The following is a 14,327-nucleotide window of genomic DNA, read 5'->3' as shown; positions in this document are numbered from 1 at the left end:
TAACAGAATGGATTACCAACTCATGGCAACAGGCGGAATCAGGTCCAAAAGATTGCTAACACTAGTATACAGGGCGCAAGTGTGCAACGGCCAATGAAAGCAATAAGAAAGAATGTATGCATGTAAAGAAAGAAGGCATGTATGTATGCATGAATGTACGTAAGAAAAGATATATGCATGAACAGACTCTTTAAGAAATGAAAGCAGCGAGGTGTGGGGAACTGTTTTATGAAAGAAAATGTTTTTAAAGAAAAAGCTTACCTCGCAACATTTTAAAATGAATCGAATGTCTATGTATGATAAGTATACGATATGTATGGAGTGACGAATGCATGACTGAAAATGCAGGTCAATTCTGTGCATTGGAGGATGTTCCCTCCTATATACTATGTTTTCTTCCTCTATTAAACATGATTCAACACAATCTGCACGTCAAGAATAGAAAATATATATCCTGGGAGCATTTTGCTATGCAAGTCATTGTTCAAGTTCCTTCCACAATTGGTGAGCAATCTCAACATAAAGGGTGTTGCTCTAAATGTCAACAGACATAGTGTTTTTGTAGCCAGGTGATGACTATGTCTTTGCATCGAAGCCAATGATCCATCAATGGACTATCAGCCTCAGATGGTTCACAAATGCTTCCATAAACAAACCCAAGTTTATTTTTGATGCGAATAGCTCTTTTCATTGAACGTGCCCAAGAATGATAGTTGCTTGAATCAAGCATTTGAGTGACAAGGACTCTAGAATTGTCATTGGAACCAATAAAATAAATATTGTTTGGTTGGGATGAATCAGAATTATTTGAGTTTGGATTTGCATTTTGATTGGCATTGGAGTTAATGGAATCAACCATGCTCTAATACCATATAAGAAAAGGGAAACTAGAAAAATTGCAGACACTATGCTACTATTGAAGATCAAAAAACAAGTAAGGCAATATTAGAGAAAAAATTTCCTCTGCTCTTCTCATTGAGCTATTTCTATTTGTTATGTTTTCTATACATTCAAGCTTCGTATTTATACAGAAGTAATGGGGAAACTTGATGACAAAACCTGTACATAAGCAACAAAGAAAACAAAGTTTTGTGCTGTACTGAAAACAAAATAGAAAAGAACAAAAGCAAAAACTCGTTGCTGCCTTTACATATTGCAGCTTTAATCCATTACTCCCATTGTTTCCACCTTCTTTCCTTTTTCTTCTGAGCCATTCTGGACTTGTTGGTTGTCCAATTCAGTTGGATCATGGTCATGTTGGTGGCACTCACCTTGCATTTCTTTTTGTGCTTTCAATAGCCCTCCGCGAGATGGAGAGTAGATGTTTTCTGCTCCCATCTTGGGTAGTGTGTGTAGAAGCTGTTAGATCCCAGTGCCTTAGTCAATATATCTGCAACTTGTGATCCACTACTTACCTGCTTAGTAATGACACTTCCTTCTTGGATTTTGTCACAGATCAAACGACAATTGAGCTCTATGTGCTTAATCTGTTCATGGAACACTGAATTTGCTATAATGCGTAATGCAGCCTTGTTGTCACAATGTAATATAGCTACCTGGGGATGATCTACCATTAAGTCTTGAAGCAAAAACCTTAACCAAGTTAATTCACAGCAAGCACTTGCCATGGCCCTATATTTAGCTTCAACTGAGGACTTAGAAATGGTGTTTTGTTTCTTAGATTTCCAAGACACTAGAGAAGGACCAAGAAAGCCACTGTCATAGAACTTCATGTATTTGGGCATGCTCCCCAATCCAAATCAGAGTACAGCTAAAGTTGTAGATTTGATTGTGAAGATTACAACAAGCCTTGTCCTAGAGCTCTCTTTATGTACCTTAGCACCTTATGAGTAGTGTTTAAATGTGGGACTCTAGAAGCTTGCGTGGATTGGCTAAGCAATTGGACTAAATATGCTAAATCTGGTCTGGTGATGGTGAGGTAAAGAAGCCTTTCAATGAGTCTTTGTAGATAGAAGGATTCTTAAGCAAAGCACCTTGATACGTGGGCAATTTGCTATTTTGATCCAAAGGAATCTTAGTAGGTGCAGCTCCAATGGTTCCCGAGTCTGTAATATTTCGAGTGCATATTTTCTTTGACATAAATCCTATTTTCTGATCGTGCCACTTCCAACCCAAGAAAGCACTTTAAAGCACCTAAATCTTTTATCATAAATCTGTCATGTAGGGAAGATTTGAGAGAATGGGCAATGTCCGGGTCATTACCTGCGATGATAAGATCATCCACATAGACAAGTACAGCTACAAAAGACTCTCCCACTAACCTTGTAAACAGACTATAATCTACTTTTGATTGTTTGAACCCCTTCTGAACAATGAAATCTAAGAGCTTGGCATACCATTGCCTCGATGCCTGTTTTAATCCATACAAACTCTTATGAAGTTTGCAAACTTATGCACAATTACTATCAGCATATCTTGGTGGAAGTTTCATATAAACCTCCTCCTCCAAATCACCACAGAGGAATGCACTGTTCACATCCAATTGATGCAAATTCCACCCTCTGATTGCTACTACAGCAAATAGTGTTATCACTCTTACTAACTTTGCCATAGGAGAGAAAGTCTCATGGTAATCCAACCCCTCCTGTTATGTGTATCCCTTTGCCACTAGCCGTGCCTTTTACCTCTCAACACTTCCATCTGCAGTGTTGTAGCTTTAATTCATTACCCCATTGTTTCCACCTTCTTTCCTTTTTCTTCTGAGCCATTTTGGAATTGTTGGCTGTCCAATTCAGCTGGATCATGGTCATGTTGGTGGCATTCAACTTGCATTTCCTTTTGTCCTTTCAACAATCTATATATGTTGGAATTTCTATATGTAAATGTGGGCTTGTTGGCTTGCTTTGGGTATTATTCAACTTTTTATATGATTAAAATATACAAAAGACTGTTTGTGAAATTATTATTGCACAAGTTTGGGAAAGGCATTGAATGTACGTTGATGTTTGTGCATGTGAATATGTATTTTGATTTCTCATTATTTCTTATTGAAAAGTATTATGTATAGCATTCATTTCAACACTAGTTAATGCCAAAAATTGCACAACAGATCGAAATGGAAGAAAGAGTCATTCCTAGTCTGTTATGATGATGTGAGCCTCGATTGGTGTGGTATGGAGCCCCTCATGTGCTCTAGAGCAGCTATGCATACATCCATGATAGTGAATAAAAAATAAACACTGAGAATATAAAAAAGACATGGACACACAGGTTTACACAGTTTGGCATATTGCCTACATCCATGGGGCATTTAGGGAGGAGAAATCCACTATGATATGTTTGCTTTACAGTCTCTCATAGCCTCTCATTTCTTACTGTACAATAGAGATCTTATAGCAAAGGCACTTTAGCCTATCCCTAGAACTGTAGATAGGCAAGCTGCTTAGATTAGTCTCTCTAGTAGGGGTATTCACAATTGGGCGACAGAAAGGAAAACATCGCTTAGTGGGTGATAGAAAGGAAGTCGTAGACCATGCGTGACGGCGCAGATAGATGGGTCTCCAATCCCCTATTTGAGTAAGATAAGGTTTGTATATAAAAAGAAAAATAAATAGATCTTTTATTATGAAATTCCCCACGCGTACACAAGATGGGATTTAGCAGGGTAACTTGAGGAGTCAATGTTGATTTGGCTCAAGTTAGGGGCCCAATGCCCATCTTCCATAAATGATTACTACTAAAAGGAGATGTGGATCGTGCATGGACTCTAGCCTTCCTATCTATTAGGGCGGATAAATCCTTGCATTATGGATATGAATAGAATGGTGACCAAATAATTATGCGGTGTAAGGGATAGTCCTTATTATGGCTAAGTCTTAGATGAAGTTGATCGATTAATAGTACTCGTCCAGTATTCTCCACACCTATATATAGAGACAATAGATAACCCTCTGATCATTTGATTGAACACCCTTAAACTATCATCTCTCATTTATTATTGACTTAGGCCTCGGAGGTGTCTCAAGCACATCTTGTCGCCAATGTTACTATTTGCAATGAACGGTCACAACTGGTGGTAGGACATGTCCTTTACAGTGGCGCTGTCTATACCATCCAATATTCTGTGATTTTAGTTTCTCATCAAACTTCAATGTGATTTTCTCATGCCGACCATGACATATTCTCAAGCAACTCGTGATGCAAACGCAACACCTACACACATGGAAACATGGTTAGCAATGATAGAAGAAAAGCTGAAGATGGCATTGGATGCCATGAAAAACCTGAGGAAAGAGAACGAGGAACTAAAGTGCTGCAAAATCGAGCTCAGTGACACTACCATGCCCAACCATAGCGAACATGGAGAACAAGAAACACATAGCAATAGGGGAGTGAACACAGAGAATGTTGAAAAGAAGAAACTGCATGACGAGCTACGTAGCCTTGTCAGCAAGTATGAGGAGATGGCGAAGAAGATGGACGGATCTTCCTCGGTGGAACAGCTCTGAAGCCACATATATTTGCCTTATGGAGCAGAAGTAATGGCTGTGCCACTCCTCTTGAAGTTTAAAGTGCCACAAATAGAGATGTATGATGGGTACAAGGATCCAATAGATCACCTGGAGAACTTGAAGGCACATATCACACTTCATGATTTCCCAAGAGAAATTGCTTCTCGAACTTTTCCTATGATCCTGAGAGGAATGGCGAGAGGATGGTTTGGAACATCTCGGCAAAGATTGTCGATAGCTTTAAAGAGTTGGCTAGACAATTCTTAATACAATTTATGCCCAGTAGAAAGTGTAGCAACCTAGTGGAATACCTCCTGACTGTTAAGCAAAGAGAAGAGAATAGCCTAAAGACATACCTCACTTGTTTTAATAAAGAGAGGTTGACAACAGATGATCAAGACAAGAAGATTACCCTAGCCGCCCTATTGGGTAAAATCTGGCCACTTAGCTTGTTCGTGACTAAACTGGCTAAAAAGACCCCCTCTTCCCTAAGAGAGTTTATGGATAGGGCTGATGACTTCGCCAACGCCAAAGATACATTATAGGATCTTTTAGAACCAAGGATAGGGAAAACAAAAGCGGAGTGCAAAAATAATACGGGCAACACGAAAGCTGCACTGAACCACCAAGATAGGAGGCGTGAAAGGCAACAGGAGCATAACACTCAACTCATCCACAATAATTTGAATGTGCAAGAAAAGGAAGAATCAGAAAGAGAACACTGCCAACCCAAACCTGACAGGCGGTATTGCAAACATCATCAAACAGACTCATACTGGATAAAGGATTGCATGACCATGAAGAAAAGAGTGATTGAACTAACGGGCACTGGAGAGTTTGAACGAATGGTCGCGGAACAAGCAAAGCCTAAATAACAATTTGAGGATACCACCCACGTAGAAGCAACAGGTTGGATAGGTAGCACCCATAGAGGGAAGACGCCCGTAATAATGACAGGGACAAGGCGCCTCAAAATAACGACAAGGACAAGGCAACCCTAGGCAAAATCAGGACAATAGCAGGCAGATTTGCCGGGGGTAGTGCATCATCTTCCAATAAGAGGGTGCACGCCTAAAGGGTGAGATACAAAAAAATCTATGTAGCTGACAGGCTGCCCAAGCACCAAAAATGCGACGCCTCAGTAGCTATCTCTTTCAAAGAAGAGGATTGTGAAAGAGTATTATACCCTTACGATGATGAGCTAATGGTAACCCGTCGCAAATTGCACTACCAGGTGCATCATCGCTGATAATGGAAGCTCAGCAGACATACTATTTTGAGAAGCTTTCACAAAGATGGGCATAGACGCCACTAAGCTAAGACCATCTCCAATGGAGTGAAGAGGGATGTGCACTGTGACCACTATGACCGACTTTTTAGTCTTAAAGGTGCCTTCCTTGTTTAATGCTATAATAGGGTAGCCAACATTGAATAATCTCACGGCGGTCAGGTCCATACCAACTCAAGATGAAGTTTCCAATTGAAGGAGGAGTGGGAGACACACAGGGCAAGAAGGCTTTTTGATGAGAATATTATGTTCAGGAACTAAGGGGTAAAGGGGCAAAAATATGCACTATTGCAGGCATTATTAAAAGAATAAGCTATCTTTTAATGCTAACATATAACTATATGTAAGATAAGATTTATATAACAGGAAAGATAGATTTTTTTTAAAAAAAAATGATAAAAATAAATATTATACATCTGGATCAATCAATGTTAGATTTTGGAACTTCAACAGCGAGCGTTGACTTAATTGTTTGGTTGATTTGTCTACCATGATCATTTTGATTTTTCAATTCCTTGTATTTGAAGAAATATCTTTTATTGATGTATAATTGTCCTTATATTGAAAGCTATTAATCTACAAAGAAATCAAATGTATAAGTATATTAAACACATTTGCATTAAAAAAAGGCAGTAAATTAAAGAACAAAATAATAGTTAAACAGAAGAGAATTTGTCTTGAAGAATTGAAATAAATTAAAGCGTACAATATTCAATATACACAAAAGAAAATGAAATTAACTATGCAATTTTCCTTCAACAGTTTGATTCAAATTTTACAATTGACTTTAGTTACCTGTATAACATTAACTGGAACACGTTAATCTTAATAATTTTGTATATACAGTACTTTTTGTGCATTTTTTTTTCAGATTTTTCAGTTGAGACTGGGCATATTTAAATATTGATTGTAGAAGCAGTCTTATCTCTTGATAGAGTCACATATAATTGCCCATCTAAAAAAATAGGTTGAGGCAAATATATCCCAACGAAATCTAATGTTTGCCCTTATGACTTATTTATACTCACTACAAAGTTTAATTTGATAGGGAACTGATTTCATTTGAATGGGAAGCCACTATTTTCATCAACATTTGGTAAGAATTTCTTGGAACAAAAACTCTTTTTCCACTACAATGCCCAACTACAATTTTTGCATCAATAACATTACAATCAAAATTGCAACAAATTAGACACGTTCCATTGCATAGTCTTTCTGAAATATTAATGTTTCTAAGCAATATGATGAGACTGTTTTTTTTTTTTAGCAACAGTTCATGGGGAGGAAGTCCATTTGGGGTCAAAATATATAAAAAATCTTCTATAACTGCTTATTCAGATGCATCAACTGTTTCATCAAAACTATAATATTGTTTAAGCTCACTAGGAAACCTTTGAATTAATAAAGCATTTATATCATCAACATAATTATTCTTTAGTGTTAATATGGCCCGATTCATCATACTTGAAATATTTACTGAATAATTATGAATATCATGAAAAACAACATCTATTAATTATCCAAAAAAGTAGCATCATCTTCATAGGGATTGAGCATGCCATTAGGGATTTTTATGCTTTGATCAACTGTGATTGGTGGCATCTCAATGCCTAATTCCAATAAATACTTTGAAAAGCTTGGATCTAATCTTGCTCGCATATTTTCAGTCGAATGAATCTTGATCAATATAGGCCATAGATAAGAAGAAACCAAACTAGCATCAATTTGTTATTATCTTGTTCCTTTGCAAATCACAGGTAAAGTTTGGCGAAAATCTCCATCAAATACAACTGAATCATTGATGTATGGGAGCATTTTATCTAGTGTTTCTATGGCTTCTTTTCTTGACATAGGAGCTTCATCCCATATAATCAACCTGGTTAGACGGAACAACCTTGCAAGTGCACTTTGTTTACTAACATTACATGTGCTATTTTTGTTAGTATCCAAAGGAATTTTAAAGCGCAAGTGCTACTAATTGCCTTGATCTTACTGCAGCAAGAAGTGCCTTGTATCGAAATGTCTTTCCTATCCCACTAGGGCCATCAACAAAGAGTGCAGCAGTTTTATTTTAAAAAAAATTTCCAAGACTAAATCATAAACATGTCTTTGTTCACTATCAAACACTCTTGATGCAACAATATCTTCTTTTAGGATTAGAACATCCAATTCATCATCAATCTACCTAGATTCAAATTGGTTTTCATCAAAATAGATGTTGTGATCAAGAAGATGAAATGAATTAATATATTTTCCCATTGATTCAAGTGTTGAAGAGACAGAGCGCAAAACTTGTGTTTTGACATCCAACGATGAATTTTCAGTTGATCCAAAATCAGCTGACAGATCTTGTTCAATGCATTCCCAAAGCTCTCTCAGATTTGCAGAATTATAATAAACCAATATTGTTGCAAATAGTCTTCTCAAGTTGAAGGGCATTTGATATAGAGATGTTTCATGCAAATAATCTTTTAAGCTATTATCTCTCTCTAACAAACCATGCATAGTAGCCGCTTCACGAAATATTGGAGCCACAATACCATCAACTATCCTAAGATCATCAAATGATAAAGGACCTCTTATATGATTTAGCAAAATCTGTAGATAATACCTTTCGCATTCAAATAAATTTGCCGTAACAATTCGACCTATAACAATTTTTTCCTTAAGGAGTCCACATTTTGTACTATTGGCTCTAAACTTAAAATTCTAAAAAATTATTTATACAACAACTATCTAGCATTTTCATCTACTTGATTTGTTGCAAAAAATTTTGTTAACATCAATTTTGTTTTCATGTGCTCGAAAAGCCACTTGATGTTGATTTTCAAGATTTAAATTTAAGCTACAGACCGCTAGATACATTTCGTTGACAACAAATCCATATGTTCTCCACATAGCTTTAGGTGGAACAATCTATCAAGTCGATTGGAATTGTTCAATTTCATCAATTTGTTGACTGCCTTTCAAAAATGAAATTAAAAGCAACACGATCATGACCTTTGTAAATGTACTTATAAATATACTTAACTGCCTTTATTGTAGAACAAATCTCCACGTTAACATAGCAGTCAAACGTTGCAACCAAATAAGGATTATATGGAACAACCTAACAGTTATCCAAATTATGGCCTCTAACTTTGATAGCTGTTTCATTGTCAAAACGTTTGTATATTAGAAAGCAATCATTTCCAATAGTTGTATTTGATGTACAGTTTTTTGGATAGTATTTGTTTGCAATATCCATTTTTTTTTTCTTGCATATATTTGTTGGATTCAACATTTCACATAGTCCTTGCATCATATGTTTGACAACTGTAATATGCAGATGCAAATTCTTATTTTTATCAGGTAATTTTGCTGATACAATCTCGTTAAAAGATTCGGGGGCATAGAGCTTCCAATCTCGTTGTAATATAATATAACATAGACATATTGTGACGCCCCCAAATCCCCACGCATAGATACAGGGAAATCGAGACGTCTGGATGATAACAACACGGGTCACCACCCTAACGACGAGTGTCAAGTGTGTGTAAAAGCAACAAATGTGCAAAAGAAAATGCAGCGGATAACGAAAGCCATATAACTAAGTACCAGAATTTTTCTTAGTTTAATACAAATCTGTTCAAAACATACATAATAAAATATTACAAAACACAAATATAGTTTCAAAGTCAAATACAAAGCATAACCCAACTCAGAACTCCGGCGGAGCCGCATCCTCGGGCTTAGCCTCCTCCTCCTCGAACTCTGCACTAAAATCTACGGAGCCAAAAATGGTACCGCAGGTAAGTAAAATCCAAACATCACTAGATAAAAATATAATAACTTCGCAATATGCATGAAAGAATGCAAATGCTCACGTCTCATAAAATCACATTTTTCCACGCACGCCAAAATCCCATTTGGCCGCAAAAACGTATTTCCTCACCAACTCACGTCAAAAATCTCATTTGGCCCAAAACATATCCTTTAAACATAATCTAGCCATTATCCCCGATAATGGCCCAAAAACCCGACCGTCAGAGCATTGTAGGTGGAAATCACAGGCGGAACTCTACCACCATCCCTGTTCACCACCGTCCCTACGCGAGCACCGTAGGTGGGAATCATAGGCGGGACTGTACTACCATCCCTGCTCACCACCATCCCTATGCGAGCATCGTAGGCGAGAATCACAAGCGGGATTCTACCACCGTCCCTGCTTACCACCATCCCTACACGTGCCTCTGACTCAGACCAGACAGTCCAACCATTCACATATACCATAAATCATTTCTCATTTATAAGCCCAGCTTTCATTTTACAAACACGTGTACATGCATGCAACTATACGAAAAATTCAGTTTTTCCTTTTTAAACATGAACATGCGTGCACTATACAAAGCAAACATCAAAGCACAAATATCAACCCAACAACTCCGTCCTCAATCCATCCGACCCCCGAACTCCTCGGACTCAGTTCGAAATCAACCAACCAATCCAATAATTATTGTAAGAGTAAAATATATTTAAATCTAAAAGTAGAGTTTGGAAAATACTTACTGCGTTATATGATATTTTTTGAAAACTCGCGGCGTTGCAAACGGCGGAAGAAAAGTAACGTAACAGTGTAATTTACACTGTTGCCATGGGTAATAAATTACCCACTTTCGAACGGGAACAAACCAAGGCACAAAATTGATAGGAAAAGGTCTTGAGATATTTATGAAGTTAAGGGAAATGAGTTTTGGCCATGGGTGGCGGTGGAAATGGAGAAGGAAGTGAAAAAAGCTCAAATCGGAGTTGAGCTCGTGGGAGCTGCTCCGGCAACGGATCGAGGCCGGAAATGGGTGGGTTAGGTCGGCAAGAGGTAGGGGAAGAAGTTGTGAAGAGATGGTGGCAGAAGGTAGTGCGACGGCGCCGGAATCAGTGAAAAACTGTGTGGCTTGGAGGAGCTCGTGGTGGCTAACGGTGGCTTGGATGGAGGTGAAACTTGGTGGGGATGTTCACCGGTGAGAGGGGAAGAAAACTGGGTGGGTGGTGTAGGCTACGCCACCGGCGAACGGCGATTCTGGGCTGCGAAAGCAACCGGCGACAGGGGAGAAAAACAGGACAGGTGCCATGACTTCCAACCGTGCATGGCGGCTAACGGCTGGTCCGATGGCTCTGAAAAATTGGTGGGGATGATCTCTGGTGGGAGGGGAAGAGAATGGTGGGGGTGGTGTACTACACGGTGGCCAGACGGCGGCGCACTGGGCTGTCAAACAGGCAGCGACGGGAAGGAGAAATGGAGGCTCGGGCACGCGGGAAGAGAAGAGAAAAAGAAGAAGAAAAAAAGAAAGAAAGAAAGAAGAAGGAAAGAAAAGGGAAAAAGAAAAAGAAAAAGGGAAACAAGAAAAAGAGAAAAGAAAAGAAATGAGGTCTAATCCTCACTCCGGAATCCAAAAACTGATCCGCCGAAAATGATTTTAAAAACATAAAACAACTAAAATAAATTAAATACCGCATCAAATAAAATAAAAAATAATTAAAATACAATAATTTAAAATAAAATAAATAATATATTAATTAAATTAAAAACACACCTTCAGTGAAAATACACGTAAAAGCGGGTCATCACACATATGCTATGAATTTTCTAAATATTTCTCACTTGAATAATTGATGTTTTAATTCCTCTAATTTTGCTCGAAAAATTTGAGCAATTAAATCAGGACGATTCTATGTCTCTTCATGCGCTTTCAATTCATTTAGAAGTTCTTGCCAATTTGGATTGCATTTCATTGTCAAGAAAATGTTTGGTTTATCGTAACGTTGAACTAAAATCATTGCTTCCATCTATCTCTTGACCCCCAATAAAAGATGAAGGCAGAATAATAATAACCCAATCTTAGAAGCATTAGTTTTTCCAAGTGTGATGCTATCAACAATACATTGATACACCTCAAATATGTTGATTACTATGGAAATAATCCAACCTTGATGTCTCAATTGGACATCATCATTTGACACATCATCAACTAACACAGTCATTTGATTAGCATCAAATGGAACTGAATCTTTCAATTGAATCAAATTGTTTTTAGACACTTTTTTTCTAGCATATCTTTCTCTATCTTTTCGATGGAGTTCTTTTTTCTGTTCTAGCAAATGATCTCTATACGAGATTTTTTTCCTTGACTATTTTCCATGGTCTTAAAAAAAATGTTTTTAAAACTGAAGTTGTAAAAATTCTATTTGATTTTGTCTACAAACAAATCTTCCATAACTCATTAATACAAGCTTTCCACTTTTCATTATGTTAGCAAAGGAAATGATAGACCCAACAATTGGACACTGTGTCAAAGAAGCAGGACCAAACGAACTAATGATGACTGTTTAATGTAAAATCTACATCCAACAACGCATTTTAGATGCTTTAAAAAGTTCATTGATTCCTACATTGAACTATACATAATATCTAATTATTCATTATTTAAATTAACAATGAATTGAATGTGAGAAAGTAAGATAACAAATAAAAAAGTTCACATGAAAAAGGAACAAATAAAAACCACAAATTAATATCACATTTCATAATTCTTAAGTTGATTATCTACAAAAACTTATCAGTTCTACAAAATGAATTCTGGGCAAAAATTACAAACAAAAGGAATCACAACATGTTTGTACCAATTTTATTTTTTAAGTTTCTATTCCTATTGTTCCTCAACCAAACATACAAACAAAAAAAAAAAGATATATAATTAGGTTTGGATAGTGAGTTGAGATGAGATGAGCTTATATGAAAGTTAAAAGTTGAATACAATATTGTTAGATAAATATTATTTTTTAAAATTATTATTATTTTAAAATTTGAAAAAGTTGAATTGTTTATTATATTTTATGTGAAAATTTATAAAAATTGTAATAACAAAATAAAATAAGATGAAATAAATTGAGATTTCCTCTCAATCCAAAACAAGCCGCAGGTTTTAAATCCAAGAGAGGAGAACGTTTTTTGTGTTTAGATCTTTTGATATGGAGAATAATCCCTATTTTTTAGCACAAAAATCATTGTAAATATTTTTTCATGGCAAAAATATATATAAATATAAACAAAACAAAACATGATATAAAATAAATATATGTAACTTTTTAAGAAAGACACAATAGTTCTTTAAAAGAATGTGATATAACAAAGAAAGAACATGCACAAAAAGAGAATAGTATGAAATATAATAAACTAGTTCATTGAGAGTACACATTGGCTAAATAATAGTTTGGATGGATATATTATTTTTGCACAATTAGTTTACCACGCTGAAGATTTTTTTTTTTTTTTTTTTTTTGTTCATATGGAAACAGAGATCAAAATTCTTCTTAGAATTGCCTTTTTTTTTTGTTACCTACATCAAGCATTTCTAAAGTGCAAATTAAAATTATATTTAATAATGTTTTGAAAATATCAAAAATCTTCATCGATTAAAAACACATCTTTATTTCTGATAGTTAAAATTATATTAAATAATTTTTTCACAGGTCAAATTTTGAAAATATCAAAAATTTTCATCCATTAAAAACACATATTTATTTCTAATAAAAGCCTCCAACCTTGATCAATCAATTTTTTAATTCATAGGAAGATAACCCAAAATTTTCGTTAGGCTCGATGATTTTTCTTATACACTTTGTTCAACTATGTATTAATCTTTTTTTCAAACAATAAAAGAAATAAAAAATAAAAAATAAAAAATAAAAAATAAAAGGAAGAAGAAGAAGAAGAAGAAGAAGAAGATCAGGTTGGTCATGATTTGTAAATCCTACTTGGAGCAATATTTTCAATTTGGTGAAAGCCATTGCTAGGGGTTTCTATTCCAGTCAACCTCACTAATCAAAGCCTAGCAATAGTGCAAATAGATGAGGAAAAAGAACTCAGCAAGAAGCAGAAAGCGAGAGTAAAGAACTCAGAAGGAGCAAAGCAGAATTGTAAGTGATTGAATGATTGAAAATGAGAAACTGGAAAGAAAGCTCGAACCTCTTGGTTTGGCTATAAAATAAAGCCGGATGGGCACTGTCTTGACTAAGCTGTTGGGGACCAATTAACCCTTCTATTTGCTGGTTTTATCTCCATATATATATATATGAGGAAACATGCATCTAATTTACTTTATTTTTCCTCTCAAATAATGCAAATGCAATAGAAGGAGATTATGATAATTCACTAGCAGAGAGATTTGAGAATTACTGCAAAGAAGTGGAGTCAACAATAGTGTGGGGAAGTAACGAGTACTACATAATAGATTTGATATCTGATAATTAGAGCTCGGTGCTTTAACTCCCTGCTTTATAAAACACATCATGATATACTTAAGGTCATTCTCTGATGTAGAGATGGGGAAGGAGTATGTATAAGATGGTGGGAATGGTTCATCAAATTCAAGTATCATGCTGTCATACCAAAGGCATGCATTTGGCCTGTGGGAGCACTATCATTATGTGATCCCAATTTGATTGAATAGATATGTTTTGAATCATGATTATTAAAACTAGTTGGAGAGGTATTGTGCTGTTGAATCATAATGACCCTTTTGTCATAATAT

General features: G+C 36.0%; 1 pseudogene; it reads left to right on the top strand.

Annotated features, from left to right (window-relative positions):
• The first annotated feature begins 4,502 nt into the window (after positions 1–4,502).
• On the top strand, positions 4,503–14,238 carry LOC122274555 (annotated as a pseudogene).
• Positions 14,239–14,327: the final 89 nt, after the last annotated feature.

Source organism: Carya illinoinensis, chromosome 8, assembly GCF_018687715.1.
Source record: "Carya illinoinensis cultivar Pawnee chromosome 8, C.illinoinensisPawnee_v1, whole genome shotgun sequence".
NCBI classification, from domain to species: domain Eukaryota; kingdom Viridiplantae; phylum Streptophyta; class Magnoliopsida; order Fagales; family Juglandaceae; genus Carya; species Carya illinoinensis.
Note: the sequence above shows the minus strand (reverse complement) of the source record. Positions and strands in the feature narration are given on the sequence as shown.